Raw genomic sequence first — 6553 nt, forward strand, 5'->3', positions numbered from 1 at the left:
TGTTAAAGAAAAAGAATGCGGAAAACTTCTATTTTTACAATAAATACATCCCTCCAGCTGCGTGCTTTGAATCGGTTGACCTTTTACCAAGAATGTATTTTTATGTGCAAATAGTAGTTTTTCAGAATAACATAGTTTTGATTTAAAATGACCAAACAAACAGCTATCAGGCTGTTCGTTGATCGATGAGCTCTATAAATCCCTTCAGTGACCCAACTTTAAAGCCAAATGTTTATAACCTTCTGCGGAATAAAGACTGTTGTTGCAGGAGAAAAATTATGACCAATCTCAAAAAGCGAACATGAAACAGCACAGTAATAACGAGAAAAAGGAGAATCAAAGGAAAAGAGCGAGAAGCCAAGTTTTTCTCAATTGCTTAAAGCATATTCAGTTTCAGGACTGCAAGCCATAACTGATGAATTATCTACTTCAATAACGACTATTTATAATCAACACTGCAGGTTATCTCTGTCAATAATATATAAAAATAATTCTTGTTTACACGTTTAGCCTTGAAATTTTCCGCAATAGCCATTGTAAAGCTTTGTTAATCAATTACTCGGCCATATACGTGGCTTATATCGTATGAAGTGTGGATGTCCAATGAGGAGGGCTATGTAACCTCCAACTGTGTCTAACATTCTATATACAAGTGTTGAATACGGAAAAATTTTTATCCTTTGTTACGGAAATAACAGTATTATTTCTGACGGATGCACATGCCGACAACGTGTGTGTTTCTTGGACACACTGCAGACGAAGTTTGTAAGCATTACCTTGAATGTACAATGAAAAGAGAGCATTTTTGAAAAGAGATCAGCGGCAAATAACCACTCTTTTAATTGGAAAGTTACCAATTATCATTAACTTTGCTGTAATATAGCTGAATCAATTTTGCCTTTGTTTCCTTCATCTATTGTCCTATCAAATCGCAGATAAGACTTCCCAGCAAGTGATTTGTTTCAAACTGACATTAGCTGAGAGCTTCTATTTAGAAGCAGCTAAGGTCATATGAAGCCACTTTAGTCGAAAGCGTCAACAGATTGAGTTCTCGAGCTCCGCAATATCAAATTATAGAGGTTGCTGAACAAGAAACAGCTTCGAGTGGTACGACAGAACCAAGAGGTATTTCATGATATTCAACTATCTTACCTTTAGAAATGATCAGTAAATATTTTAAATCTTCTTCATGACCGGCTTTCTGTTAATCAAAGGGACCAAAAATAAGGGAGGCGATTGCTCAAGTTCGAAAAATTTTCCGACTTCTGAACAAGTCACGATCAGTATACAAGAATAAGATTCTTTTGACTAAAATAATGTCATTCTTGTTTTTTTCGTTGACTGAGGTTGCCACTCACCCATACCGCTACTTCTTTTTCTCAATGTATATGTCGCATGTACCACAAAATTTACTGAAATTTCGTGACAACGAAAAAAGTATGTTACCATGACAACCTGAAGAAACTCGCCAACTTACGTACACCCATTCTTTTTTTTGTTTTTTTCATTTTTCTCATTAAAATATATTTTGCATTTCATACAGGTCATGAAGAACATTTTTGTTTGGGGCTGCCTCATGGCTATTCTTATCGAGCCTTGTATATTGGACATGTACTTGCATTCTCCAGCAGGATCCAACAATCGTTTGAACGGCAACCAAGATAACGTCAGAAACGCAAACAGATTGTTTGATTCACAGGTAGAGTGTCATTACAAACTCGCCTTTCATCACTGTATCCCTCTCATAGTCCATTTCCATAACACATTTTGTTCTATTATCATCCTTCTGGTTAAAGTGGTCGGCTGATATCGGTCGGCCAAACATGCGCAGCCTACATCGTTTGGCTTTTCCTAACCCAAACGTTTCCGATATTTAATATACAGGTCAGATAAGGTGATGAAACTGAACAATTTCTAGTTAGTATATAGTCACTATCATCTACTTTTAGACAGAACCTTAATTTTCTGGAAAAGGTTACGTATCTTTATTTATTTTTTGGCCTTTCTCTACAAATGGGTCGGTCAGGCGGTGGGATAGGAATGATCTCACGGTCATGGTCGGATACACAGGAGGGACGCTGCGGGGGAGGGGTAAGGATGAGCCACCAATAACACTAACACCATCCCAACAGTAGTATTGCTCTGCCCCAAAGTGATGGGGGAAATTATAAAGCGAGACAAACAGTATTATCATGAAAAGCGGGGGAAAAAGGCCAATAGAGCTACTGCTGCAGGTGCTAGAAAGAAAAACAGAATATTGACCAGCTTGGAAAGCTAGGAAGCTACTCGCATAACATCGATGATGGCTGCAAAATTTTTCGGAAGTGTTCTCGATGGATTCTCACTTGAGATAACAGAGAAAAAATTTAAAGTTTTAGAGCACACAAAACTATTACAGCTAATAAAAGATTAAAATCAAAATGGCTTAATGAACTTTTGCAGACGTTTGACCACTTGGTCTTGTAGATATGATCCCAGTCTAAACCGTAGTTTTACCACACAGTAAAAAATTACGAAAGTATGTAATTCACTTTACAAATGATGATTTTTTCTTCTTTCGAAGAATAACGGTAAGGCTGGTTACAACGTCGGAGACAGTTTGGACAAAAATCCTGGAGACAACATTCAAGAGTTCAGACAGCTGCCACAGGTAAAACTCGCTCATCGTAATTTATCAGTTGTCTCATTGTTTGCTTTCTTGTCTTTCTTTTTCTTTTGCTTGATGTTTTCTCGAAATGATCCAATCATTTTATCAGGAATATTACATGAGTGGATGTGATGCTAAGGCAAAAACCGAAGTTGATATCATGTGGACAAATCAGCATGGAACTGGACCAGATACTGATGACATGGTAGAAACTCAAGTTATTCTGCAATACATGTGTCAGCCTTATCCACAAGGGAAGATGGCAACCAAAGACGTAAACAAAGAGTTTGAGTATCATACAATTCGTAACGGGCAGAATCTTGCCACTCAAGCTTTTGCAAACAACGTGAGAGAGAATGCTTACACAAGAAAAGACAGAGGACTTCACGAACCAGCCAACTATTATCAGGCGTATTACCGAAGAGAGAGAAACAAAGGTAAGAGGTTTAAACAAACTGAAATACAGAACTGTCGACTTTTACAAAAATGAATCTCAGTGAGTCACTCTCTTTATAGTTACGACACATTACACTATTACTCATGCTTCAGGCTTGTTCACTGCTGACCAGCAACTTAAAGGTAATCTGCCGATTTATACGCGACAGAATCCTGCTGGGACACGAAGGGGCTTCGAAGTCCCTGAGGAACGAGATTACTATCCTTACTGGGGCCCTAATCCTTGGAATGACATTGCGATCATGGTCAGTGATAAAAAGACAGAGCAACTCATGAAAGAATACGTAAACAGCCCTGAATATGGATACAAATGTAAGTCAGTTTTGATCTGAAGGGTTTTATAAGTAAAGTACATAATCGTTAAAATGGCAATAAAAGGGCAAATCCATTTGAAAATTTCCTTTAAATCTCGTGTTTTAGACTTGTGTGTAATGCCCACCACGCTTACTGGTAATCCAAACTGTCCACGGGACCACTATAACGTTCTGGCAAAAAAGTGTGTTGCAAAATACATCACCTCAGAACAATGCAAGAAGGCTGGAGGAACCTGGACAAAATTCATCACGAATTATATTGAAAAAACTGCTGGTGTGTTGAGCACTTGCCATAATGTGGGCGAAATGAAACTGGCAAGAGGCATTCCTTACGAACCACACTTGATCTCGCAAGGAGCTGATCAAGAGGAGCAGTTTGTTCTTGTTCACAAGCCTCCTGAGGTGATCTACGCCCCATCAACTGTCGTTAATCATAACGGAATGAACATCATGGGAAGGAAAGTTTTCGTCCTACAAGTGGAAGGTTCCTTGCTTTCCAACAAACACCACCCAACGCTGCGTGATACGAATCAGGTGAGAAAACTGATCATCCCCCTGACTCTAGGCGTGTGCCGATGAAAGTAAAGGCGGAGGGGCATTGAGAACGAGAGACAGGACTTCGAATACAGCGCTAGGGATCTGTATCGTGACAAACTTTTCTCTTTTTATACATACGTACCAGAGATGGCCGGGAGAAAGGGTTGGACTTATCCTAAGATCTCTTCATGTCACCTCATCGAAAAACTGCTGATCCCCAGGTCTCAGTGAGCTGATGATAGCTCACAAGAATTACAAATAACTGGACTTAGGCCCAGTAACTGAAGGCAGGATAGCTACATGTTTGCGCTACGGCACACCGGTAATCATACTTGGACAACCCATAAGCTTTTGGTGAGATTATCTGTTATCGCCGCCTGAAAAGTGTTTCGTTACGATGCTCCCAGCTTAAGAGTTCCCATACATACTGAAGATGCATAAAACCTTTCAGGAAAGTCGTATCTTGTAAAATTCTAAAATAGCCTATTTTGGCTCAAACGAGAGATTCTCAGTTGAACCAATTTTGTAAACTTAAAATTAAAGAATTAAAGTGGCGTTCATTCTTTTGTCAGGTACAATATAACCACTAGTGACGCACCGCGTGAATTTACTGCTAAAAACAATAACGAGTAAGTACTCAATGAATATAAATGACTACTATACTTAGTACTTCCCCTAACTGTTATTTCAGTATAAACCAAGGTGTTAGGTGAAGTTGGTAACAGAAGTGAATGTGACATTTTTATTATCCTGAATGATTGAAAATCCAGCCCTATAATTAACACTCACTAGTTATTCATCATGATCAACCAGAGAGCGCCTTACTCTCCTATTTTACAACACCAGCATTTTACCATCATAACATAAATAAATGAACATTCGTGATCTTTGGTCTGACGGCTTTTCCGTTAGTTCCACGTCATGAAGCTCCATGAAAACGAATAAAATAAAAACGAATGGAAAGAAAACAAGCAGCACAGGGATTTGATCCAAACTGGATTATACCTTGGTAAACTTACGCGTCCAAAACGTTTAGACCGATTGGTCCGATTCACAAAAAGACTAAAGTGGGAAACTATCGTTTACATATCGATTATTAGTATTCTTTTCTTCACAGGGTTAAAAACAATCCGAAAACTAAAACAACTGACAATAAGAGCGATCTACAAATCGCTTTGAACACTGCCCAGCTCAGCAGAACTTTCCAAGATAGAAGTCATGTGATGATCCTTAAACCACGCAGCATACTGCCTGTGAAATTTCAGCGAAGCAGCATCTTCTACATCAATGGAATGGGCAAGAGAGGAAACATTGTGCAGGCGTATCCAGCCATGGAATATCGCTTTAACCCTGAGCGCCTCACTGTTACAACAGATGATGTAGTGTGTTTCGTTTGGTCCGGTAAGAAAGAACGAACTGTTTTGAACTGTTTGTTTATTTATTCGTTTTTATCCATTTTCAATTTCTTTGTTTAATTATTTTTCTAATAGTTTACCTATTTCTTGCTCCTATCCGTAGGCTCAAACAACAATCAGAACAATGCTGGAGAAGGAACAGCGCGTAAGGAAAAAACTGCACATTTGAATTAATTAGGGACTCAACCGACGTAAAAAAATTAAACTTGAAAGTTTTCGATGTCTAATCGATGTGCTTCCACTGATTGGTAAAACACAGCCGAGTGAACTCAATCTGACAAGTATACCGCTTAAAATACTTTTTATAATTTCAATTCAGGTACTGATCGCACCAACGTCTGCTGGATAAAGGAAGGGTGCCAATCTCTCAAACCAGCAGCGTGTTCCAGCTTTCCGCTCGAAGTGGTTGACCATGTCGACAAATTTGATGCCGCCAAGTTAAATCTTCACCTTAACAAAGGCTGCTATACTGGCGGAGCCCTGCAGGCTCAACTGAACAACGCCCCAGCCTCTTGTAACCCGCCATGCTTCCGCATCACGAAACCAGGGCAGTACTGTTACATGGGCACGCGCAATAACAACTTCTCCAACCGACGTCACATCGGACAGATAACAGTTACTAAAGCTAAAGCTTCTCCTGAATAAACTAAATTAGCGAATAACTCTAGAAACACAGAGCAAGGAACGCTTCTCAAATAGCCAGAGAGATTCAAACTGATGTACAAGTTCGTCCAGACTTTCTTTGTTTTGCTTGATGGTTGATTTTTTGGTTTTGTTTTGTTTGTTATGTAGAGACGAAGGTTTTAATTAAAAGTTAAGATTTTTGTCTAATCCCGGTTTTTCTGTAACGCTCACCGACAAGGTTGTATCGTCCCGTGAATAGTCTCTTCACGATCATGGTCACGGAATTCCCGATCACGGTAAATGAGTCACTAGACAAACCCCTCCTAATCAGATCCCACCACAGGCGTCCCAAGCTCACGTCTCGGGCAAAAGCGAAGGATTATTTCATGAAAGCGTCCCGCGTTGTGTGACGCGGTGTTACGCGAGCAACCGTTGAGAATTTGAATGCGTTATAAGGAATAGTATGGGGAACAAAATATGGTCCATTTAAAACACTAAATATTCCGAAATATCACTGTGATGGCAAAACAAGCCCAAAAAGGCAGAAATCGCCAAAAAAC

The 6553-nt window shown here is 39.4% G+C and overlaps 1 pseudogene across 1 annotated transcript; it reads left to right on the top strand.

The window, feature by feature from the left end:
- Nucleotides 1-936: 936 nt before the first annotated feature.
- Nucleotides 937-6200, top strand: LOC111324431 (protein DD3-3-like; annotated as a pseudogene). Its single transcript, XR_015998398.1, has 10 exons — nucleotides 937-1125; nucleotides 1544-1699; nucleotides 2564-2650; nucleotides 2757-3084; nucleotides 3197-3415; nucleotides 3524-3951; nucleotides 4527-4583; nucleotides 5072-5355; nucleotides 5473-5514; nucleotides 5689-6200. The product of XR_015998398.1 is annotated as a protein DD3-3-like (transcript).
- Nucleotides 6201-6553: the final 353 nt, after the last annotated feature.

Source organism: Stylophora pistillata, chromosome 1, assembly GCF_964205215.1.
Source record: "Stylophora pistillata chromosome 1, jaStyPist1.2, whole genome shotgun sequence".
In the NCBI taxonomy this organism is placed as follows: domain Eukaryota; kingdom Metazoa; phylum Cnidaria; class Anthozoa; order Scleractinia; family Pocilloporidae; genus Stylophora; species Stylophora pistillata.